Below are 27,366 nucleotides of genomic sequence, written 5' to 3' on the forward strand. Positions count from 1 at the left end.
TTCTGTCTAATGATCTTATAATTGGCCTTCCTTTCAGTTAAGACATTTGATTTCTGCACTGTACTTATCCTTTTCCAGAATGACTTGATCAAACTGCTCGAACACTGAAACTTCAACCATTTGAACTGGCTTCATTGCTTATGACTATGTCCAACACTGTTGCATCTCAAGTAGGGCTAACTATGGACTGGCACAAAAAACTCTCTGTTTCATTCAGTAGTTACATTGTTAACATGTAATGCGACAAAGTTACATGCTACTACGTGCCTCCCACCCACCATCTTGATACTGAGCCTTGCCAACTCCTGAACCCACTTGTATCATCTTGGCAAATTTTGAAACGTCAAAATGTGCCAACCATTTTATTTGTTTTAAGTAGAGGAAGAAGTCATTACAGGCTATGTGGGATAACTTTGTACCCACTTCAGCCATTATTGGAGCCTTATTTTAAAGATCTATAGAAGGATGCTTTAAGTCTACTCATCTGACAGAACTAGGTGAGTCAGTAACTAAAATATGTGGATCATTTGTCTGTTGATTTGGTTTACTGCTTACGCAGGATTTTATTGTATTCTTCCAAGGAAGTAGCAAAATGCAGATCAGGCTTGAATGGCTGAAATAAATCTAGATAGAATGCACAGCACAGAATTAATGATTTGGGCCAACTAGTCTGCGTTGATGCTAAATCAGATATTAATTTTAAATCTGAGATAATCTGACATTTTGTTAAGTGAAGGTACTAAGGGATATGGGCTAAAGGAATGTATGTAGAATTAGGTCATAGATCAGTCATGGTTTCCATAATTCATGAAACAGATTTGAGGGGCTGAATTTTCTACTTCTATTGATATGTTTCAATCACAGTACCTGTCAAACCTTGTAATCTAATCATATTGATACATTCTTTGTCACACAGGTATTTCTAAACTTTATATTCATGTCAACATGAATTAGGAGCTGGTTTTGGTCAATCAGCCACTCTTATCTGCTGTGTCATTGAAGAAATTCAGGGCTGATCTGATTATTCCATCTTCTCTCCTTCCTCTGATGATCTTTCAGTTCCTTGCCTATCAAGAATCTATCTACCACTGCCTTAAAAAAAAATCAGGGCTTTGCATTCACTGGCTTTTGAGAAGGAGAGTTCCTAAGGTTCACAACAACAGAATAAAGTCCATTAGTACCCAGGAACTTGTCAGACTTGTCATCTTGCAATTCCAATATTTTGCTCAGGATCACTTCCCAGGTATTTATAATTTTCACTCTCCCTTCCAGTTCCTGATTAACAGCTACCTTTGAAATGTTACTTGTGTCCTCTAATATGCAAACCAATGCAAAATCCTTTATTAATTCCCCAGATTCACTTTCTGTAGAACCAGCTTTACTATGTTAATTGTTTTTTCTTCCAATTACTGTAGAAACTCTTATCTTTTGTTTTTCTATTTCTAGTTAGCTTTCACTGGTAGGCTACTTCATTTCCCTCCTTATTAATATTTTAATCTTCTTGCCTGCCACCCATCTTTACATGCTTTTACTTCACATTTGACATTATATTTAAGCTGAAATTGAAAGCCAGTCTCAGTAACTGTGACCATTAAACTATCATTAACAGGATTAGAAATCCATGGAATTCATTACTATAAGTTAATGAAGGAAATCGGCCATCCAACTGTGACTGCACCCACTCTTCGTAACTACTGTCTGAAATAGCCACGCCAGGGACCGTTCAGTTCAAAGGAAATTAAAGATATACAACATGAGATAACATGCTAGTGAAACATAGATCCATTCAAAAATATCACTAAATCGTCTGTTTTGAATATCCATGCTGACAACACTTGATCTTGCTTCTTGATGCTGTTGTAATCCAATTTTGAGTAAAGAATCCTACACTTTTTCCATCATGACACTAAGCTAACTCATTGATGTTTACCTCAATATGTTCATCTTTCTTTATAAAGCGAGGAATTACATTAGCTATTTGTTAGCCCCTCGTATACAGTATATATTTATAGATATGCAAACTCACAGTACTTCTTTTATACTAACAATGCTTTTTCTATTGCTCTCCTGACTATTTTAATATGTGCTGATGCACATGTATGAGTCATATGGATTTTGTGTATAAACAAAAATAATTCTATGTACACAGTCATGTTTTTGGGTTCTCTCTTTACCAAAGAATGCTCAACATTGGACTTACAAAGAGTGGGAACAACCAGTGGCACTTACATAAGAACATAGGAGCATGAGAAACAGGAGCAGGAGTTGGCCATCTGGCCCTTTGAGCCTGCTCCACCATTCAATAAGATCATGGCTGATCTTTTCATGGTCTCAGGTCCACTCACCCGCCTGCTCACCATAACCCCTAATTCCTTTAGTGCCCAAAAATGTATCAAACTTTGCCTGAAAAACAATCAACGAGGTAGCCTCAACTGCATCAGTGGGCAGGGAATTTCACAAATCTACAACATTTTGGGTGAAGAAATTCTTCCTCACTGGTCCGAACCGATCTGAAGAAGGGTGACTAGGCTCGAAATGTGAACTCTCCCTTCTCTCCAAAGATGCTGCCTGATCTGCTGAGTTTGTCTCAAAATTTCTGTCTGAGTTTGCTAAATGAGATCATTAACACATTGCACGTTGATTATCATCGGAGCTAAGATTTAATAAGAAAATTTGTGTTGAAATAAGGATTACCTGCTTGCTGTAAATCTCAAGATAAATAACAAACTGTGATTCTTTCTTTCCCATGTGTATAGTGTCTTTGGTTAAGTGTTACTGAGGCTGCTTTGTATCATAACTTCACAAACATACTGGGAGATTTATTTTCAAACATTTCATTTCTCAAAGGGTTTATGTTTGACTAAGTTTATCAGTTTAAGTCAAACCTCCAATGCAAGTTCAGAACAGTATTATACCCAATGATTGGAGTATGTCAAATTTGTTTTCCTTCTTTGAGCTGTATGTAGTTGAAGGAATTGCAGCTTGAAAATTAACATGTATGGATAGTAATCAGCTTTTTTTAAAAAAGGTACTCAGCGCGCTCATGAAAAATGATCAGGGCTTCTTTGGGACTTGGCAGAGGCTCTGCATACATTGGCTTGTATTTCTGGTGAGACTGGTTTGAGTTCACTCCACAGGGAATGGGGATGATGGCATAGTCTCACAGGGTTAAGGGTCATCAGTGAATTGATTTCTGGTCATTGTATTCAAATCTCGCTGAACACAAACTCCACTCCACATGTAACTGCCCTCAGTTTGGCACTTAATTAATCAACCATAGCCTGGGGTTGTCCAGGAATAAATGTAGGGAATAGAATTGAAAATCTGGGCATTGAATTCAGGCCTCTTTGAAAGGAGCTGACTTATGAAGTAAGTTATGGAAATTGCAATGATCTGAATTTATTTGCTTTTAAAAGTAAACTCTAAGGACTTCAGCAATGAATGCAGGTTTTTAATTTTTGCTTTTAAATATTGTTGCAAAAGATAACATTTACTCTTGGCTTTTGTTACAACACAGGGTAAACGTTCTTGCTTGATTAAAAACCAGCAACACAGAAAAGAGTTATCCCATGCAGTAACCTAAAAAAATCGAATGGCCAAGAACTATTTAAAGTAAAAATTAACAACATTATTTCTTAAAGTATAACAGCGAATAATTAATGAACCACTATTTACAATTTCTTTCTCTAACCTATCTTTTAGTTTCTCTTTTATAATACTAGTTCGATAAAACTCCCAACTAAAATTTACAAAAGAATTCTTATCTCAAAACCAGGCAGCAATAGGTTCTTGCTTTTGGATCTTTCTGTGCCTTCTTTTCTTCTCATTAGGGATTTCTGCTTTACAGGTTACTGATCGAAAAGGTACTTTTAAGACTGATTTGTAAGCAGTCTGTTTACATGCTGAGCCATGGCAGTTTTCCTCTCAACTGTTCAATTCCACCTCCCCTCCCTCCCCCCCCCCCCCCTCCCTGGTCTTATACCCAGAGGATCGGATTGTGTCATTGGCTTTTAAGATAGTCAATATATTCAATACAAATTTGATTGGAAATTGGCATTTTTATCAGGGTATAATTTAAACTTATTGGCTGGATTCAAATTTGTTTATGTCCCTCGGCAATGCATTTCTCGAGTTGTTTAACCCAGTGCCACGTACATTGTTGCCTTATTGAGATCACTTAGTGCTCTCCAGTAGTTCTGCTGCTTTTAACTCTCTTAAAGGTACAGCCATATCTTTGTAACATCTCCCCCCTTAAGAAAAAAAATGAATCATCATAATGAAAAGATGGCCTCTTTTTTTTCTCTAATTTTTAAACACGTTACCCTAACTTACAAATAATTTTAATATAAGTTCACCTTAACTTCCTCCCATACATGTGTATATATACATGAAACATTAAATAAAGACAAATCTCATCTAAACTCTATCAGTGAAATCCACCTGTGATTACGTTATTCTGACCCGCAACATGTATGATTTTTAAATTAAAACTCTGTAGCATAAGACTCCAGTGAAATAGTCTCATATTCTTATATTTAATACATTTTGAGAATGTAAGTGGATTGTGGTCAGTGTATACAATTGTCTCCGACACATTGTTCGTGACATACACATTAAAATGCTGTAAGGCCAGTATCAAACACAATGGTTCCTTTTCGATTGTGGAGTATTTCCTCTGGTGAATATTGATCTTCTTCTAAAAGTAACCAACTGGCAGCTTAATCCCATCCTCATCTTCCTGTAGGAGTACAGCTCCAACTCCTATGTCACTAGCGCCGATGGTGACTTGAAAAGGTTTTGAAAAGTTTGGTAGCTGAAACTAGTTTGGTGGTTAATATTGATTTCAAATGGTTGAATGCCTCCTGGTATGGTTCTGTCCACTGAAACTTTGTATTGTTCTTCAGCAATATGGTTAACGGCGCCACTACACTGCTGAAGTTTGGAACAAACTTCCAATAGAATCCACTGAGTCCCAAGAATCGAAGCATCTCTTTCTTCAAGGTTGGGCATAGAAATTCCTCCATGGCCTTCATCTTTGTGTTCCATGGAGTCAACCTTCCATGGCTGATGTTATGTCCCAAGAACATCACCTCTGCCTTTGTGAATTCTGTTTTATTAAGTTTATCGTCAGTTTTGCTTCTTGTAGTCATTCAAAGAGCTCTGCCAACCTACCATGTGATCTTTCCAGAACTTACTAAAGATTGCTACATCATCCAAATAGACTGCACAGTTTGTTAACCCAACTCTGTTCATGAGTCTTTGGAATGTGACGGGCACGTTCTTCATTCCAAAGGCAATCGCTTTAAACTGATATAGCCCATCTGGGTTTACAAATGAAGAAATTTCTTTCGTCATCTCTGATAAAGGTATCTGCCAGTAACCACGCATTAAGTTCAACTTGATGATGTAACTGGCTTGTCCAACTTTCTCAATACACTCCTCTAATCTAGGAATTGGATATGAGTCCAATTTTGTAACAGTGTTGACCTTCTGATAATCCATGCAGAATCATTGAGAGCTGTCTGGTTTGGGAACTAAGACGATCGGCGAACTCCACTCGCCCTGGCTTAGTTAGATGATGTCCTCCTTGAACATGGCCTCCACCTCCATCTGGACCTGTCTAGTTGTGAGAGGATTAAGCCGATAGGAATATTGTTTCATCGGAGCAGTATTCCTACGTCTATTTCATGGATAATAGCATTAGTCCTCCCCACATGATTCTTACATATGTCCTTGTACTGTTGTAATGAATCTTTCAGCTGTGTTCTATGTTCTTGAGACAGATAGCTTACTAACCTATCCCACTCCTCAAGGACTTCTTCATTTTTAATCTATTTTGAGGCACCTCAAAATCCATATCATCTGGATTTGATTCCTCACTCTGCAGGGCAGTAACTAACACCTGATTCTCTATTTCTTTCTCTCTAGTATAATACGGTTTCAGGATGTTCACATGACATACCCGATACACTTTTTTCTATCTGGCATCTTTACTAAATAGCTCATCTGATTCAGCTTTTTCTCAATTTTTTTTTAGATTAGATTACTTACAGTGTGGAAACAGGCCCTTTGGCCCAACAAGTCCATACCGACCCACTGAAGCACAACCGACCCAGACCCAATCCCCTACATTTACCCCTTCACCTAACACTACGGGCAACTTAGCATGGCCAATTCACCTAACCTGCATATTTTTGGATTGTGGGAGGAAACCGGAGACCACTAAACCTTGTACTAATACATTATCCCCTCGGGAAAACACCCAAGTCTCAGAGGTTTTATCTGCCACCTGCTTCATACTACACTGCGCCCTGTTTAGGTGCTGTTTAGCTAACTCATCTATTCAATTAATCTCTCCCTCACCTCCGATATAAAATCTAATTATGACAACTTTGACTTTGGTCTTGTCAATTTTTTTTAAATTAACTTCAAAGGGCCTCTCACTTCATGCCCAAATATTAACTCAAAGAGAGTAAACTGATTAGATGCATTTAGGGTATCTCTAATGGCAAACAATACGAATAAGATACCTTTCTAAAGATTCAGGATGATATGCACTATATTTAAAGTGCTATATACCTAAGCTGTCCATAACCTTCTTAAACAGCCTCGCAGTAAAATTTGACCCTTGTTCCGACTGAATCTCTCTGAAGAAGGCTATTAACTCCTCTACCACCTTTTTTGCCTTGATACTCCATAATGGAATTGCCTCCGAAAATCTGGTAGACACATCCAGTATGGTTAACAAGCACTGGTTCCCACTTTTAGTTCTCGGGAGGGGACCTACACAATCAATTATAACCCGCGTGAAAGATTCTTCAAATGCGGGAATTGGAAACAAAGGTGCTGGTTTTATTATTGCCTGTGGCTTACCTACTTTTTGGCATGTATGACATGTACGGTAAAGGTTAACCACATCCTTGTGCATTCCAGGCCAATAAAAATGTTTTTGTACCTTAGCCTGCATCGTTTGTACCTCTAGGTGACCTCCTAGAGGCAGTTCATGTGCTACCCGTAATACTTCCTGTTCTTATGATACAGTCAACACAATCTGGTGCACTTTGGACCATTTCTCCTCTGCACTAACCTGATGTGGTCTCAGTTTCAGTCTGAAGATTCTGTCTTTCAGATAATAATCCTCTGGAATGTTCTGTGTCTCCTTTTCAGAGTATGCATTCACATATACAGAGGAACCTTGATTATCCGAATATCAATTATCCGAATTTTGGTTTATCCAAAGGAGATCTCAAGGTCCCGATAGAAACATTACGTCAAAGAGCTGTTTCAACCCTGATCGTGTCTTTTGTTTGCATGTACAATGATTAAAAATGAACTCAGCTCACTGAAATGATGCTGAGAACAGTCCTGGACAGTCCAAGCACCGTCTCCAAATGACTGACCTCCCGCCCTCTCTCTCTCCCACCACACTTTCCCTGGAATTCTACATAGAGGCTGGGATGGGTGGGAGTGTGGATGGGGTTAGGGTGGGCGGGATGGGGGTGGATGGGATTGGGGGTGGGCGGACAGGGTTGGGGCATGTGGGAATTGGGGGCTGGCAGAGGTGCATGGTGGGGGTGGGCAGAGAGTGGGGTGGAGGCAGACAGGGTTGGGGTTGGCAGGTTGGTGGGGGTGGAGACGAGCGAGGTTAGGGGGCAGGGTGGGGGTGGATGGGGTTGGGGACGGGATGGGGGCAGACGGGGTTGGGGGCAGGAAGAAGTGGGGACAGAGTTGGGAGGGGGTGTGGGGGATGGGGTGGGGGCAGATGGGGTGGGGGTGGGTTGTGGTGCGGGCAGGAGGTGGGGTGGAGGCAGGTGGGGTTGGGGTGGCTGCTGCCTAGCCTCCTGAAAGGGCCTGTTCAGATTTTTGCTGCACCATTACATCAAACAGGGTATCCGCTAACTGAACCTCAACTCCTTCATCTTTCTCTTTACTTTTCAGTTTGGTGCTGTGACTTATGATAGTGGGATCTGGTTACCACACATTTTGGGAAAATACCAGGATATTTCTGTTTTAACTCCTCAGTTTCTTGGTTTTCCTTGGGCTTCTCCACAACAAGAGGTGTCTCTCCCACCTTGGATCCTGCCAAATCATTCCCAAGAAAATACTGAATTCCTGGAACTGACACTCTGTCAATCATTCCCACTGTAACATCCCCAGTCTTAAGTTTACACTCCAACCTGATCTTACATAGGAGAATGCTAAATCTTTCTGGATCAGTGGTGCTGGAAGAGCACAGCAATTCAGGCAGCATCCGACGAGCAGCAAAATCGATGTTTCGGGCAAAAGCCCTTCATCCGGAATAAAGGCAGAGAGCCTGAAGCATGGAGAGATAAGCTAGAGGAGGGTGGGGGTGGGGAGAAAGTAGCATAGAGTACAATAGGTGAGTGGGGGAGGAGATGAAGGTGATAGGTCAGGGAGGAGAGGGTGGAGTGGATAGGTGGAAAAGGAGCTAGGCAGGTCGGACAAGTCCGGACAGGTCAAGGGGACAGTGTGGAGCTGGAAGTTTGAAACTAGGATGAGGTGGGGGAAGGGGAAATGAGGAAACTGTTGAAGTCCACATTGATGCCCTGGGGTTGAAATGTTCCGGTTCTACCTCCTTCCCAAGATCCACAAGCCTTACCACCCTGGCTGACCCATTGTCTCAGCATGCCCCTGCCCCACTGAACTCATCTCTACCTACCTCAACATTGTCCTATTCCCCCTAGTCCAGGAACTCCCCACATACGTTCGAGACACCACCCACGCCCTCCACCTCCTCCAAGACTTCCGTTTCCCCGGCCCCCAACGCCTCATCTTCACCATGGATATCCAATCTCTGACACCTCCCTCCCTTTCCTGGACCTCTCCATCTCCATTAGTGACGACCGACTTGACACTGACATTTTTTACAAACCCACCGACTCCCACAGCTACCTGGATTACACCTCTTCCCACCCTACCTCTTGCAAAAATGCCATCCTGTATTCCCAATTCCTCCGCCTCAGCCGTATCTGCTCCAAGGAGGACCAGTTCCACCATAGAACACACCAGATGGCCTCCTTCTTTAGAGACCGCAATTTCCCTTCCCACCTGGTTAAAGATGCCCTCCAACGCATCTCGTCCACATCCCACACCTCCGCCCTCAGACCCCATCCCTCCAACCGTAACAAGGAAAGAACGCCCCTGGTGCTCATCTTCCACCCTACAAACCTCCACATAAACCAAATCATCCGCCGACATTTTCGCCACCTCCAAAAAGACCCCACCACCAGGGATATATTTCCCTCCCCACCCCTTTTCATCTTCCGCAAAGATTGTTCCCTCCATGACTACCTGGTCAGGTCCACACCCCCCTACGACCCACCCTCCCATCCTGGCACTTTCCCCTGCCACCACAGGAACTGTAAAACCTGTGCCCACACCTCCTCCCTCACCTCTATCCAAGGCCCTAAAGGAGCCTTCCACATCCATCAAAATTTTACCTGCACATCCACTAATATCATTTATTGTATCCGTTGCTCCCGATGCGGTCTCCTCTACATTGGGGAGACTGGACACCTCCTAGCAGAGCGCTTTAGGGAACATCTCCGAGACACCTGCACCAATCAACCAAACCGCCCCGTGGCCCAACATTTCAACTCCCCCTCCCACTCTGCCAAGGACATGGAGGTCCTGGGCCTCCTTCACCACCACTCCATCACCACCAGACGCCTGGAGGAAGAACGCCTCATCTTCCGCCTCGGAACCCTTCAACCCCAGGGCATCAATGTGGACTTCAACAGCTTCCTCATTTCCCCTTCCCCCACCTCATCCTAGTTTCAACTTCCAGCTCCACACTGTCCCCTTGACCTGTCCGGACTTGTCCGACCTGTCTAGCTCCTTTTCCACCTATCCACTCCACCCTCTCCTCCCTGACCTATCACCTTCATCTCCTCCCCCACTCACCTATTGTACTCTATGCTACATTCTCCCCACCCCCACCCTCCTCTAGCTTATCTCTCCATGCTTCAGGCTCTCTGCCTTTATTCCTGATGAAGGGCTTTTGCCCGAAACATCGATTTTGCTGCTCGTCGGATGCTGCCTGAATTACTGTGCTCTTCCAGCACCACTGATCCAGAATCTGGTTTCCAGCATCTGCAGTCATTGTTTTTATCTCAATGCTAAATCTTTGTCCATCTTTGCCACAAATTGCAACATTCTTGGGTAACAGATCAGAAAGAGTGCATATTTGCTTATCCCTTACAATCAGCAACTGGTTAGATCCTGTATCTCTCAAAATTATAACTTCTTGTCCTCCCCCTGTTCTTTCTGAGTAAACTTTACCCACTGAGGCGAATTCTTTGTAGAGATCGGGTACTAACTCGATACCCAGCCCCGGCCTAGGCTGTGCACTCTCCTGCAGCTCCTTGGCTCTTCTTGGGGTTTCCTTTACTTCCTTCACTAATGCTACTGACTTAACTTCTTTTACCACATCTTTTCCCACAGCGCCTTTCTTTAATGACCAGCACTGTGTCTTTACGTGTCCCACTTTATCACAGTGGAAACACCTGAGGCCTTTCACCTCCTTTCCATGCTCTTGGGGTTTCTTTATTATTAGGGCAGCACGGTGGCACAGTGGTTAGCACTGCTGCCTCACTGTACCAGAGACCCGGGTTCAATTCCCGCCTTAGGCGACTGACTGTGTGGAATTTGCACATTCTCCCCGAGTCTGCGTGGGTTTCCTCCGGGTACTCCGGTTTCCTCCCACAGTCCAAAGATGTGCAGGTCAAGTGAATTGGCCATGCTAAATTGCCCGTAGTGTTAAGTGAAGAGGTAAATGTAGGGGAATGGGTCTGGGTGGGTTGTGCTTTGTCGGGTCGGTGTGGACTTGTTGGGCCAAAGGGCCTGTTTCCACACTGTAATCTAATCTAATCTAATTATCCTGTGGTAAAATCTTACCAGTGCTCTCTACTCTTGGTTTAGTAGTGTAGGATCTCCCCTTCTCCCTCACAGGATGAAATTCTGGCTGGAAGTTTGTCTTTTGCATCATGTACACATCTGCTTATTCTGCTGCCCTTCTCACTTTCTGAACTTTCCGTTCCTCTACATGAATTCTTACCATCTCTGGAAGTGAGTTTTTAAACTTCTCCAGCAGAATACTCTCTCTTAGAGCCTCAAATGTCCTATCTATTTTCAAAGCACGCATCCATTGATCAAATTGATTATGTTTAATTCTTTCGAACTCAACATAAGTTTGACCTGGCTCCTTCTCTGTGCATCTGAATTACTGCCTATATGCTTTTGGTGCCAATTCATAAGCACTTAAAATAGCCTGTTTAATCTCTTCATAATCTCTTGACATCTCATCTGACAATGCGGCAAATTCCTCACTAGCACTGCCTCCCAATGTAGGCTGAACTAGGATTGCCCATAAATCCTTGGACCACTCCATCTGCTTAGCCAATTTTTCAAATGAAATTTGAAAAAGCTTCAGCACCTTTCTCATCAAAATGTGGCAGAGTTTTGACATAATTATATATATATATCACTGCCTCCTCTTTTAATGTCCATCCTGTTAACTTGACATTGCTGACCAAGTCACAACTTCTCATGTTCAAATTCTTTCTTTCTTTCTCTCTCCCTTTCTTCTCTCTCTCTTTGCTCAGCCAAGAACAGTCTCTCTCTCTCCATCCCCGCTTCTGTCTCTCTTTCTCTTTCTCATTCTCTTTCTTTCTCTTCTCATGACACTTTCCTCAATTGTAATCTAAGATTTTCTACCTCTACTGCACTTGCCTATTTCTCTGATATACTTAAGTGATTGAGTAATTCCCTTACAATTTCAGATTTACTTTTGTCCTTGGTTAAACCCAAATCCAAATTCTTTGCCAATTCTAAAAGTATGGCCTTTTTTCTGTCCTTCTAAAATTTCTTGCCAAATTTGAGTATCATATTCAAATCCCAGAACCTCTTTGGCAATTTTATGAGCCACTTCTCTCACTTTTAATTTAATCAACTACAAGTCACCAAAAGTAAGCAAATTGTCTCACCTATGTTTTATTTAAAATCTAGGACACTAACCTGCAAGTGTTTAAATCTGCTGGGATTTTCTGTACTCCCCCAAATCTATTCAAATCTGTCTAAACTAGTTCAGATCCCGGACGAGCCCCCAAACTGTTACAACATGGGGTAAGCCCTCCTGCTTAATTTAAAACCAATAACACAGAAAAGATTTATCCTATGCAGTAATCTGTAAAACTCAAGTGACCAAGGACTATTTAAAGTAACAACTTTACTTCTTAAAGTATACAGAAAATAATTAACCAACCACTATTTAAAATTTCTTTCTCTAACCTATATTTTAGCTTCTCTTCTATAATACTAGTCCGATAAAACTCCCAATTAAAATTACAAAAAAAAAACACTTCTTACCTCAAAACCAGGCAGCTATAGGTTCTTGTCTTCAGATCTTCCTGTGTCTTCTTTTCTCCTGGTTAGGAATTTCTGCTTTACAGGTTACTGATCAAAAAGGTACTTTTAAGAGGTAGATATTTTCAACCAATCTATTTACATATTGGGCTGTGGCAGTTCTCCTCTCAACTGTTCAATTTCCCCCGGTCTTACACACCAGAGCATCGGATTGTGTCACTGGCTTTTAAGATTGTCAATATACTCAATCCAAACTTGATCAGAAATTGGTATTTTTATCAGGATATAATTTAAACTGATTGGCCAGATTCAAATTTGTTTTTGTCTCTCGGCAATGCATTACTTGAGTTGTTCAACCCAACGTTACATTCATTTTTGCCTTATTGAGAACACTTAGTGCTGTCTGGTAGTTCTGCTGTGTTTAACTCTCTTAAAGATACATCCACATCTTTATAACACTTTGCTCTGGGACCATGTTTTAAGCAATCTTGTAAATTGCTTTGCACTTTTCCTTGACCTGTCAGCAAATGCACACTGATATCTGCACAAATAAAAAAAAACTTTATTGTTCTTATAGTGCAGCCACCTCAGCTTTATCGCAAGTGCTCTGAGTTGAAGTCCCATTCCAGGATTTAGTGATCAAGAAGGTGTACTCATAACATTCCTGAAGAAGGGCTTATGCCCGAAACGTCGATTCTCCTGTTCCTTAGATGCTGCCTGACCTGCTGCGCTTTTCCAGCAACACATTTTCAGCTCTGATCTCCAGCATCTGCAGCCCTCACTTTCTCCTCGTACTCATAACATATCCAGATATGTTGAGTATCCACTTTTCTCAAAGTGCTACAGATGCTTAAGATCTGAAATTTAAAAAATGTAAATCATTGGAGAAAATTAGCAGGTCTGGCTGCATATGTGGAGAGAAAACAGAGATAATGTTTCAAATGCAGTGACCCATCTGAAGAAGGGTTACAGGCCTGAAACATGAACTTTCCTTTTTATCTATGAATTTCTCCAGCAATTTCTGCTTTTGTAGATTCAGCAATCAATCCTTTCAACAGGCAAGCAGTAAGAGCAGGAGAGTTTAGATTAGATTAGATTACATTACAGTGTGGAAACAGGCCCTTCGGGCCAACAAGTCCACACCGACCCGCCGAAGCGTAACCCACCCATACCCTTACATTTACCCCTTACCTAACACTACGGGCAATTTTAGCATGGCCAATTCACCTGACTCGCACATCTTTGGACTGTGGGAGGAAACCGGAGCACCCGGAGGAAACCCACGCAGACACGGGGAGAACATGCAAACTCCACACAATCAGTCGCCTGAGGCGGGAATTGAACCCGGGTCTCTGGCGCTGTGAGGCAGCAGTGCTAACCACTGTGCCACCGTGCCGCCCACGGTGATGGAAAGAAATTTGGAGCCTCTACCATCCATGTATTTTCATAGCTGCACACTACAGCATGAGTATAATAGTTGCCAGAGCAACTCATGCTGTTGGAGTGGATCAGATTTGTGCTGACTACAATGGGCTTCATCAAGATCCTGTGAAGAAAAAGGGTTTAATCAAAATGGGAAACAGTGTGCATGGTCTTAACCAACTCCTCCCTTCTCCCCCCACCAGCCGCCCCACCTGCCCTGCCCCTTATATATTTTTTTCAATTTTAGCACAATATACAGGATTCAAAAACATTCTGTCACCTTGGATTTTCCACTCAGGAATCCTGTGAAAATTATGTGTGTGATTAATTCAGTTTGTTTGAATCTAGATCAGAGGAATGTCAGTTTTCAAAGCAGACTAGCCATAATTCATCAACAGTCACTGTTAATAACATTTGGAAATGGCCAAAGATATTAGGTGTAGAGAATATATTATTTGCATGGAAGAATTTAGTAGAGTTCTACTGCCAGTTGTCCCTAAGTGATTAACTTATATCAATACAAATAGCATACAAATTTGTCATTTGAATATTGTCCAATTCATATTCTTTTGAAACCATATTCATTAATAATAATTGTTCACAACTTCCCATTATTTCACAGAATATTTCTGCATGAAAGCAATGTACACACATGGAATATGACAGAAAAAAATAATGTAAATAAGAAACAAGATGAATGAGTTCTTCAAAGATTTCCTGTTGCGTACATATACAATTATTAGTAAACACTGTTGCCATTCTATTTCAAAACTCATCATGGAGTCACAATGCACAATGAGATTGTTTAAAGGTATAAAACACTTGAATAACCTCAATCAGACAACAAAGTATTTTTCTTGTTTCATAGTTCAGTTACTAGCATACATTAATTCTTGTCACATGGTGCAACATTTTGACTATAGATTAGATTCCCTCCAGTGTGAAGTAGGCCCTTTGGCCTAACCAGTCCACACCAACCTTCCGAAGAGTCACCTACCCAGACCCATTTCCCTCTGACTAATGCATCTAACACTGTGGACAATTTAGCATGGCCAATTCAGCTGACCTGCACATCTTTTGACAGTGGGAGGAAACCCATACAGACACGGGGAGAATGTGAAAACACCACACAGACAGTCACCCGAGGCTGGAATTGAACCTGGGCCCTGGTGCTGTGAGGCAGCAATGCTAACCACTGAGCCACCGTACCACCCGAAGGTTGTGTCTTCAATATAGCTGCATTAGAAGGAGAGACTGTCAAACAAAATTTGACAGCAAATCACATAAGCAGATCAAAATTAATCAAAGAGTTTAGTCATTTATAGGGTTACTCAGGAGTTAGAAGATATTGCTGGATACTATCCAGGTAAAAGAGTCATAACTCTATGAAGCCTCCACTCCTAACTCAAAGAGTTAGCACCAGACCATTCCAGAAAGATGTTAACATCGAATTAGAATTACGTTTATTGTCACATGTACTCATATGAGTGCAGTGAAAAGTTTACAAAAGCACCAGCAATTATGCCATCTTTGGTACAAGGTACCTAGGTACAGGATTTTCAGAATAAATTAGAAAAATAAAGAAATTTAAAAAGAGTTCAGCATTACAGTCCCTCAAGCAGGCTGTGCTGGGAGAAAGAACATTTTTCATTTGGAATCTCTTCCACAAATGGCAGTTGATGATAGATCAATTATTAATTGTAAATCTGAGATAACAAAACTTTTGTTCAGATATTAAGGTTGAGAGGGATAAGGGACAAAGGCTAGACCACAGCTCAGCTGTATTCTCAGTGAATGGGAGAACAGTCATGAGGGGCTAAAGTGAGGACTACAGATACTGGAAACCAGAGTTTAAATCAGAGTGGTGCTGGAAAAGCACCGCAGGTCAGGCAGCATCCGAGGAGCAGGAAAATCGATGTTTCGGGCAAAAGCCCTTCATCAGGAAGGGCTAAATCTGACGAGCTAAATAGCCTACCCCTATTACTATGATGCTCTGTTCTTATGTCAGTTGGAGACTGTTTGGGAGGTTCCCATTCAAGGAATAATTATCCTTTGGAAGGTTAAACTTCCTGGGGAATTTCTGGCTGGCTGTGTATCAGATCATCCAAGAAGCCCCATAAGATGTTTTTCAGGATGCGTTGCTACAAAAACTGTCATCCAATTGGAAGGTCTGAGCACTGGTTTTTATTAATGCTACTGAAAGTACTTCCATCACAAATTATGTGTTTACCACACCTGTTAGTAATGCATTTTTGAATAGCTAAACATGTTGATAAAAATAATTATGTGCTCATTTGGTTGATGTCCCCGATCACTTACCCAGTAAATTATATATTTTTAAAATAATGTTGCCAATAGTGCTTTTGCACCAAAATAAAATTTCCTTTAAAAGACTGAATATAGGCCTACAATGGGCACAAGTGAGTGGGAACATGCCACTTTGATGCAGTTTGACCTGGGCACCATGGCCAGTTTGTGAGTCAAAGCAGTCCTTCAATATGTGAAAAACTAATGCAAAAGATTGAGGCATCTAGATTTGTGTCGTGAAATATTGCTCTAGAACACAAAAGTGCAAGATTGTAAGAAGTAGGTGGAGGTGTCAGCCACCCTGCCAATCAAATGTTTTCCTCCATTCAATAAGTTCAAGTTTGATCTGATTACTCCACTTTAACGCCAAGCTACCTCATAACCCATGACTCCTTGGAGGATCAACATTTCAGTATATTCACATTCCATCATTCTCTGCAGTAGGTAATTCCAAAGATCAATTGCTCTCTGAGGGAAGAAATTCCCCTTGTCATCTCCATGTTAAAGGTGTGACCACTTATTTTGAAAACCGACCTCCCACTCTGAAATCCACCATAAGAAGAAACAGTTACCCAGAAATTTCAATGGCCCAATAATTGTTTCTGCAGTGTAGTTCGTAGTTTTTCATTGGGACCGTGCAGAAATCCCAGTGCAGTTGACTGTGGAAACTGTACAGCAAGTTGAAATTTCTTTGAGGTGATTACCCTGCATCAAAAGCTCGCTGAAATGTTGCTTAGAGTCAGAGATTTTGAAAAGCTATGACTCACGTAAGGCTCAATAGTTGCACAGAGAAAGTTAATGGTTTAAAAATGTATACATCCTGGATAACTATTAAACTAAACCCTTGGTTCACCATTAAAGCCCCAATTGCACATTGCAACTCATAACACTCCTTGAACAATCCCTGACCCCACCCACTCGCACCCTGACCTTGTCTTAACTACCGATGTGCTCCCTCCTCCATAAGTTCCAGTTTCTAACAAACAGCTCTTCCACTCAAGTTGACATAGCCCCCAAATTGACCCCATCCCTCGACCTAATCCTTTGATCTAGCCTAAGCATTCAATTACTTACCTGACACCTGAAATAACTCCACAGAGGTCAGTATCCTGTCACTAAGTCACCAGTTATTTATACATGAGCAGTCTTTGATTTTCGTATTGCCTCTCTCGAGTCAGTTGTCAGAGTGCCAGAATCTCTGACACTCCTCTTTATATCTGTCGGCCCGAATTAACAGACCCAACCAGGGAACTCATATTCTATGAGGTCCACCTGGCTGACCTCATTACAATCACAGCAGCATCCTACCCTCATATCCATATGCCTCCCTACCCGACCTCACTTGATTGCCACCCTTAATTCTTACCCAGCTGCCAACCACCTGGCACCCTATACATCTCAACTCATCTTGCAGATGGAAAAATCAGTAATTGAGACATACTGGCCCGACTTGTCTAGTCTGCTTCAAAATGAAAGCCCAGTGCAACCAGTATATTCATCTCTCAGTATTACTTTTTTAAAAACTGGTTTCTCCCTTCAGGCTGGCACCTTAATACCTTAACCCACTTGGCACCCTACCCCATCTCCATCCCATCAAATACAAACATCCAGTTGGCACCCTAACAGCTCCCTCGTCTTTCAACCTGAGCACTTGCCCATGTGCCAGCTTATCTGCTCACCCAGCTTATACCCCCACACCTAGGTTACAGCTTCACTTTTCACAGTAAATGTCAAGGTTGATGTCAGACATTTCAACTACATAACAGGGCTCACTAACTCCAGAAATAGGCGACTGGATCTCCTCTGATGTCACTGTTGGCTGCGATGTTTTCTGGATTGGTCTTCACTATTTCTCAACAAAAGAGAATGAGTGTTTTTGGTCAAAATTTCATCAATAATGTTAAGCTCCCTCTGGACGTTCGGTGTTTCAATAAGCTGACCTCTTATTCTTCGGAGATCCAACGAGTATAGGCCTAACCTGCCCAGCGCCTCATCCCAAGATCTAGTGATCCTTCTTTGAATTGCATCCAATGCAATTTCCTGAACGTCCTTCCGAATAGAGGGTGATTAAAACTATGCTTTTTGCTGAACATTGGACTGTGAAACGCAATAGTAATGAAGTTGTTGTTGGATGAAACTCCAGAAAGACCCTGAATAAATATATTAAATTAAACTCTGTCTGCAAAGAGCAGTTTTCTGCAACTTTACAGCAAGGCCAGTGAGGTGAAAGGGTACTTGAAATAATTTGTGAGATTGACGTTTTCATTTCATGTATTTAAAGGTTAGTTTATAATTTCTACAGAATGCAGTTTGCCTGCGCATATATGTTTAATCTATATTTATTTCAGTTTTGTTGTTATAGCAAAAAATTTAAAGGGTGAAACCTTATCCATCAAGATTTTTCAAATAAATTGTCATGGGAAGTTTGGTTCTCTAAGGTTACTGAACCCAAGGGGATCATAACAATGTCACAACTTACGATATGATCTGTAGTTCTTATAGCCCCCTTAATAGTGAATTTGATAGGGGCAGGATCTCTATGCTGATGACACTGCTGGTTGCAATGTTTCCTGGATTGGTCTTTACTATTTATTAACAGAAGTGAATTAGTGTTTCTGACACTGATTAGAATTTCATCGTCTCAGCTTTAATTAAGTTAAATCTTTCCGGACGTTACATGTTTCAATGAGACGACCTCTATTTCTTCTAAGCTCCAATGTGTATAGATCTAATCTATTCCAATAGATACTTGGTAGTATCAGATTTTTTGTTGATACACAACAACAGAGTTTCATGTATTGCGAGTTTAACTAGCAGTTATAATTAGCAAACGGTGGGTCAAACGTTAATAAATATCTTCATTATTTCTATCCACTAAAGGAAATTAATACAATCGAGGTAATGCTTGGACAGTTTCATTCTTTGACTTACTACATATGAACAGACTGAAAGTGTGCTTCCCAGTAACTTCACAATTCTATCCAATTATCTCAGAACCTTCCCGTTTCCTATTTATTCATATTGAGTTTAGTATTGTTCTGGTCATTATTGGCCAGGATGTTAGAAGAGCTCTCCAGTTTGTTTTCAAGATGGTACGATAGCAATTTTTTTTGTGTGTGATTGAGAGTTACACAGGACTTCAGTTTAATGTCTCATCCAAAAGACATCTGATTGTGCAGCACTCCCTCACTGCTAACCTGCAGTATCAGTTTGTGTTCAAAATACAGTACTGGCAAAACGATGAATTTTTTTTTTCGACTGAGCATAGATGCAAACAGCTTCTTGTACAATAGGCCGATTTCCCCTGCTGTCTTCAAATGAAATGCCTTCGACTGAAACAGCAGTCTGCCAGCACAATAAAGCCGTCAATGTACTCCCAGTGGCTTGTATGGCAGTAATGATCCAAGTCTGCCATGCTATAAAGTTTCTCTGTCAATCCAGCTACCCTCATAATGATCTGTGGTCTCAAAGAAGACAGAAGCTCCCAAGTCATTTTGTTTCTGTATGCAATTCTTATATTTTCTTTTTACTTTTGTTTATAGTGGTTATTGCAACAGGAAATTAGATGGGGAAGAATTGATCTCATTGCAATGGTTTAGATAAAAGTTTCTGCACTTCCAAAATATGCATTGGGATGAAGTTGGCACCAAAGACAATTACAGGACTCTTTCTGCACTGCACTAAAATGAAACTCCTGGCCTTACAGATGGCAATCTTTAACCAATTCAATTCACTCCACGTGCTGTCAATAATTGGTTGAAGTGAATACTACAAAGGATATGGGCCCTAACAACATTCCAAATATAGTACTGTAAACTTGTGATTCAAAACTCGCTGCAGCCCGAGGCAATTTTTTCCAGTTCAGCTAAAGAATTGGCATCTACTCAGGAATTTGGAAAATTGACCAGGTATGTCCTTGCACAAAAGCAGGGCACATCCAATGAGGACAATTGGAATAGGTGGATTAGCCAGGTAAATGCAGGGTTACGGTGTTTGAGTGGGTGGGGAGGGTTGTTGTTCAGTCTAATTACCAATCTCTTAGTCAGTCTTGATCATCAACAAAGTGAGAAAAGTGGTCATCAACACTGCTTTCAAGTGGCAATAGTAAACACTGCTTTCAAGTGACATGTTCAGTTTGGGTTCAACCAAGGCCACCAAGTTCCTAATCACATTACAGCCTTGGTTCAAACAAGGACAAAAAAAAGGACAAAAAAAGATGTCACTTCAGAAATGAAGTGACAGTGCATATCCTTGATGTCGTGTCAGCATTTGATTGAATATGGCATGAAGGAGCTTGAGCAATAGCGGCAATCTGCAGGAAAGTTCTACAATGATTGGAGTCATACCAAGCACAAAGGAAGATGGTTGTTGTTGGAGGTCAGTTGTCACAGTCCAAGCATGTCTCAGCTGGTGCTGCTCAGAGTGGTAACCTATGTTTACCCATCTTCAGCTGCTTTGTCAGTGACCTTCCGCCCATGATAAGGTCAGACATAGGGTCATTTGTTGATGATGGCATAATTCATCATTTTTTAGTGTAGAACCCTATTGCATTTCAGTGCATCCAAAAAATACTTTGAGGCTAATAAGATACCTCTGACATTGTGCTGTCAAGTGTGGAGTCTGGTTAGCTCAGTCGATGAAGTAGTTAATGTGTGGAATATTGTTGACAGTGTGGATGTGTCCCATTCCAGCTGAGGTAGATTTGGAACTTATTTCCTTTCCCTACCACTGAGAGTGGACAGTAATTTCAAACCACCACTGCTAAGTTAACCAATCCGTAGCCAACAAGCCCAGGATCTGTATTCAGGCAAATCGCTAATGGTCAGAGATATGCAACTCATTTTGCGCATGAAGAGTATTGTCAATCGTTCCTCCTGCAAGCAGAAGAGGAGAATGAGTCTCCAGACAATAATAGACTTGGCCCCCAAAACAGCCAGCATTTCTCAGTCACACGTTGGGTCCTCCTGAATGTGTTTTTCACACATCCACACTGTTTCAGCTTGGAGGATATGGATGTTTAGAGGCAAATACCCCTCCCTTACATGCTGCCATTCCTCAAGACACAACTGCTGCTGGCACATCATACTCTTTACCCACCTGCTCCCTTTGTCAAGACCCATCTGTTTTTTGCCAAACTGGTATCCATAGGATGTACATCAGTCATTCAGGCTCAGCCTGGCAGTATGTAAGAGTTATAGAGTCATAGAGATGTACAGCATGGAAACAGACCCTTCGGTCCAACCCAACCATGCCGACCAGATATCCCAACCCAATCTTGTCCCACCTGCCAGCACCCGGCCCATATCCCTCCAAACCCTTCCTAAATGCCTCTTAAATGTTGCAATTGTACCAGCCTCCATCACTTCCTCTGGCAGCTCGTTCCATACATGTAGCATCCTTTGTGTGACAACGTTGCCCCTTTGGTCTCTTTTATATCTTTCCCTTCTCACCCTAAACCTATGCCCTCTAGTCTGGACTCCCTGACCCCAGGGAAAAGATTTTGCCTATTTATCATATCCATGCCCCTCATAATTTTGTAAACTTCTATAAGGTCACTCCTCAGCCTCTGACGCTCCAGGTAAAACAGCCCCAGCTTGTTTAGCCTCTACCTGTAGCTCAAATCCTCCAACCCTGGCAACATCCTGGTAAATCTTTTCTGAACCCTTTCAAGCTTCACAAATCTTTCCGATAGGAAGGAGACCAGAATTGCATGCAGTATTCCAACAGCGGCCTAACCACTGTCCTATACAGCCGCAACATGACCTCCCAACTCCTGTACTCAATACTCTGACCAATAAAGGAAAGCATATCAAACGCCTTCTTCACTATCCTATCTACCTGTGACTCCACTTTCAAGGAGCTATGAGCCTGCACTCCAAGGTCTCTTTGTTCAGCAACACTCCCTAGGACCTTACCATGAAGTGTATAAGTCCTGCTAAGATTTGCTTTCCCAAAGTGCAGCACCTCGCATTTATCTGAATTGAACTCCATCTGCCACTTCTCAGCCCATGAGCCCATCTGGTCAAGATCCTGTTGTAATCTGAGGTAACCCTCTTCGCTGTCCACTACACCTCCAATTTTGGTGTCATCTGCAAACTTACTAACTCTTATACTCACATCCAAATCATTTATATAAATGACAAAAATCAGTGACCAGCTTGCGACATTGGACACAGGATCCGACGACAGCCAGCCTCCACTATATCTACCTTTATCCAGCTTTCTTTGATCAAAAGGGAAGCTCTCATTTTTCCACCAGTGGCTATCCTTTTCCACCAGTGGCTATCCTTTTCCAGATCTGTCAGTGTGATACCAGTCACCAACATTATATTCTTAATATTTGCAGGATCTTTATTTTCAAAAATTCATTCCCAGCTTTGGAAATAGATAATTTTTTCTTCTGCATTAACTAAAACATCTGGGTTTCCACATCTTTACAAATAATTCCCATAAATTGACCATAAGCACATCTTGTTTTCTGCCTGATTAAGTCAGCAGATCATTCTGTGCACTCAATTTTTCCTTGATATTGACTTCTTACGCTTAATCTTTAGTAGAGTGCAGATTTTTACTGGTAGTATACATTTACATTTATATTACTGTAGGTGTGATGATTCAATAAATTACTCTTGGTTAAATCATTAAACATTTCTTAATCAGGATGACTGCCTCTTAGCTGATGCGTTACTATCAAGCGATAAGTTATTGGGACCCTCAATTACACAAAAATGAATTGCATTATTAAGAAAGGCTGCAAAGAAAAGCCAGGGAACTACAGAACAGTGAGCCTAATGTCTGTGAGATGGGTGAGATGATGGCGGAGATTCTAAAAGTCAGGATCTCCATGCATTTGAGAAGGCAAGAATTGATTAAGGATAGTCAGCAAGGCTTTATGAGTGGACAATTGTGTCTCACAAATTTTATTGAATTTTTTGAAGAAGTGACCATGAAGACAGATGTCTATATAACCTTTAGCAAGGCCTTTGACAAGCTTCCGTGTGGCAGACTGTTTAGTAAGGTTAGATCACGTGGGATCCAGGGAAAGCTAGCTAATTGGATACAAATTTGGCGTGACAGTAAGTGACAGAGGGTGATGATAGAGAGTTGCTTCTTCAGACTGGAGACCTGCGACCAGCAGTCTGTGCAAGGGTGAGTGCTGGATCCATTGTTGTTCATCACTTATATAAACATTTAAGATGAGAATATCGGAGGCATGGTTAGTAACTTTGTGGATGACATCAAAATTGGTGGTTAAGTGGACAGTGAAGGAAGCTATGTCAGAGTACGATGGGATCTTGATCAACTGGGCCAGTGGGCAGAGGAATAGTAAGTGGAGTTTAATTCAGATAAGTGTGATGCATTGCATTTTGGTAAGACAAACCAAGGCAGGACTTACACAGTTCATGGTAGAAGCCTATAGGGAGTGTTGTCAAACAGAGAGACCTCGGGTGCAGGTACATAATCTTATGAAAGTGACATCAGAGGAAGACAGGATGATGAAGACGGCATTTGGCATGCTTATCTTCATCAATTAGAGCCTTGAGTACAGGAGTTGGGAACATCATATTACAGCTGTACATTGGTAAGGTGACATTTGGAGCACTGCATACAATTCTGGTCACCCTGCTATAGGAAGGATATTATTAAACCGGAAAGGAAGCAGACAAGATTTACAAGGAGATTACTGAGACTGGAAGGTTTGAGTTATAAGGAGATGCTGCATAGGCTGGAGTGTAGGAGCGGTGATCTTATAGAGGTTTATAAAATCATGAGGGGGATAGGTAAGGTTTTTGCCTCAAGGCAGGTGAGCCAGAAACTAGACAGCATTAATTTAAGATGAGAGGGGAAAGATTTAAAATGGATCTGAGGGGCAACATTTTCATGCAGAGGATGGTGCATATATGGAACGGGCTGCCAAAGGAAGAGGTAGATACGGGTTAACTTATAACATTGCAAAGACATTTGGACAGGTAGTAGAATGGGAAAGGTTTAGAGAGATTTGGGCCAAGCACAGACAAATGGGATTAGTTCAGTTTAGGAAACCCGGTCAGCATGGACACGTTGGGTTAAAGGCCCTGTACGACTCAATGAATTTTTGACTGTAATTACAGTTCCACATTCTGAAATTGTAAAGCATTGAATTTGCTGATTGGCTACTAAAGAATGGGATGAATAATTTCCCCCTTTGATTTAGGGTAAGTTTCTCATGGAAATCGGTTCCAAGGTGAAGTTGTGGAGAGCTCAGCACCATTTGCAACTCTTCAGATTTGAGGCAGTAAATGTTCCAGTACAATAAAACATGGAGAATATCCAGGCCTGTCTGAAAAGTGGCAAGTAACATTTCTGCCACACACATGCCATGCATTGACCGTTTCCAATAAGAAAGAATCTAACCATCATTCCTTGACATTCAATGATGTTACCGTCACTGAATCACCCATTACCAGCATGCTGGGGATTCCATTGGCCAGAAAATGAATTTGACTAGCCATGTAAATAGGGTGACAAAAAAAACAGACCAGAGGCTAGGAACCTTTGAGGGAGCAACAAACTTCCTGCTTTGTCAAGAGTGTGACGAAATATTCATCACTTGACTAGCTGAGTGCAGCTATAATAACATGCAAAAACGTTGCCACCACATCAACAAGCATCCACTCCCTCCACCACCGACGCTAATGTTTAATTATTGTGTTATTGGAGCAGCATTTTAATACAGTTAGGGTCAGACAGTGATTAGTTAAGAAAGAGGGAGCTCAGGTATGTTAATAGTTTTTGTTTAGTATTCACTGTTAAGAGTTAGGAAAATAAATTGTTATTGTTTCTTTGAACAGTGGAAACCAGGGTTTTCTTTCACTGACTCACTGACACGTTTAGCGGATTTTGAGGCGAGGCAAGCTTTTCTGGGTATTTTAGTTTTAATTAGCAGAGGGGTTCGACCTCCGCATCATAACAGCATCCTGACTGAAATATATATTTGTTCCTTCATTATGGTTGGGTCAAATTTCTGATGACATTATGGTCTGCATTGGTTCAAGAAGGCAACTCACCATAACTCGCTCAAGCAGCTAGGGAAGGACTACGAAAACATTCACAAAAAGAATTCAGAAAATAAAAACAGAAATAGGCTGTGTAAATCAGCTCCACCATTCACTTAGATAATAGGTGATCATCTTCTTCAATGCCATTATCTCAATATCCTTTGGTGGTATTAATCTCCAGAAATCAATCAATCCCTCAATGTCTGAAGTCACACAGCACCAGATTATAGTCCAACAGGTTTATTTGAAATCACAAGCTTTCAGAACACTGCTCTTCATCACTTCACCTGATGAAGGGGAGCATTCAGAAAGCTTGTGATTTCAAATAAAACCTGGTATTGTGTGATTTCTGACTTTGTCCACCCCAGTCCAACTCCGGCATCTCCACATCATAAACATGCTCAATGATTGAGTTTCCACAGCTTCTCACTGTCTAGTTTTGCAGATGGTGTACTTACTGAGTACTTTCTTGATGTCAAGGTCTTTTGCTGTCACCTTCCATCTGGAGGTTAGCTGTTTTGTCCATGCTTGGACCAAAGCTGCAATTCAATCAGGAGTTAAATAGCCTTGGAAGAATCCAGATTGATTGTGAGTGAGTAGGTGATTCATTTGCAAATGCCATTTCTCAGCACTGTAAATGACTCCTTTCCTCATTTTTGATGATGATTGAGATTAGACTGATAGAACAGTAATTGGCCATGTAGAATTTGTCCAGCTTTTTGTGCACAGAACACATCTGTGCAATTTTCCAGGTTGTTGGCTAGATACCACTGTTATCAGGGCTGTGGTTAGTTCTGAAGCACAAGTGTACAGTACTGTAGCTGGACCATAGCCTTTGCGGTATTCAATATCTTCAGTTCTTTCTTAATATCATGTGGAGTTAATTCAATTGCATTGTTAGTGGCTTCAGGAAAAGACTGTGATGGATCTTTCACTTGACATCTCTGGATGAAGATGGCTACAAATTATTTAACCTTATCTTTCTGCAAAATGATCCCTGTATGGATTTGCTGCTCCCAACCTTTAGAACCATAAATCCAAAAAATTCTTTTAAAGTAACAGTGACAAAACATAAAACACTTAAATGATTGAATCGTTAGCCTGGGCGTGTGAAAGGTGCTATCCAAAGGCATATATTTCCTTCTTTCCTTCCCAAGTGTCTTATCTTTAATCTCCGAGTGGATAGTAAGAACTCTCTTTATAAAGTCCAACATCAACATATTCATAGAATATAATAAATGTGGCAGGTGGTTACTCAGCAGGTAACTAACATCCCCTGAATTTTAGAGTCTATAGTTCTTAAGCAAAGTTAACAAACTTTTAAATGAGATTGGAATTCTAAGTCTGCTTAAAACTCCCCAGATCTCCAGCAGTCTGCCAACTTTTTTTTTAAGTTATTACCAGCTGCATCTTTAAGAGACATTTCTCACAGTTTTTATCTTCCTCCCTCACTAAGGAACAGATCTACTTCAATCTGCTAATCAGGATGCTCCACATAGGGCAATGTTAGAATAGCTGTTTCTGCAGATCATGCCCAGCTGTGTTCCAAGTGAATCATTGCCTTTGTTAGTTGCATCCTGATCCATCCCAGCCCTATGAGACTCAGTCTGCAGCTGTTTCTAGCGTTCTCTTGGGTTTAAACATTAAAGCAAATTGCTATTCCCCTGGATTGCAGAATCTTTGGACTGATTACAGTTTTTCAAGGTCACGCATTTCAGGCTTTTGCTTTCTTGATTTAATTCAGTTGCATTAATTTCCTGCACATTCTCTCCAGATTTGACTCCACGTTTACAAATATTTATTACAAATTCAGCAAAGGAACCGCAGAAGAGATGAGGAGGTTATTATCACTTTCTCACTGCTTAAAAGGGGACAAGGAACAGCTCCAAAGTCCCTTATCCATGTTATCAGTAGGAGGGGTGGGGGGGGCGGAGGGAGATGGGGGACATAGAGGCCCAGACTCCTCGTGGATAACAAAAAAGACACAGATACCACTCCAATGTAATTCTTCTATGTATCACGAAGGACTATGTGATCAGAACAAATGAGGTAATGAGAAAATAACAATGGGATCTTGTGCTAATCTCCCAAAAGGGCAGGTCCACAGTGAACTGGCCAGCATCAAGGATGGAGTGTCATAGCTTTTAAAACCAAACTGGATGAATACACAAAGGGGCAGAAATTTCAAAGATTATTTGGGAAATGTAAAAGAATG

The 27,366-nt window shown here is 41.3% G+C and overlaps 1 protein-coding gene across 2 annotated transcripts in view; it reads left to right on the plus strand.

Moving 5' to 3' along the window:
• Positions 1–27,366, plus strand: part of LOC122551779 (contactin-associated protein-like 5) — an 888,067-nt gene that overhangs the window by 428,022 nt on the left and 432,679 nt on the right. The window lies entirely within an intron of this gene.

This window comes from Chiloscyllium plagiosum, unplaced genomic scaffold, assembly GCF_037043375.1.
Source record: "Chiloscyllium plagiosum isolate Xiang-an unplaced genomic scaffold, Cpla_swu_hap1 HiC_scaffold_7, whole genome shotgun sequence".
NCBI classification, from domain to species: Eukaryota; Metazoa; Chordata; class Chondrichthyes; order Orectolobiformes; family Hemiscylliidae; genus Chiloscyllium; species Chiloscyllium plagiosum.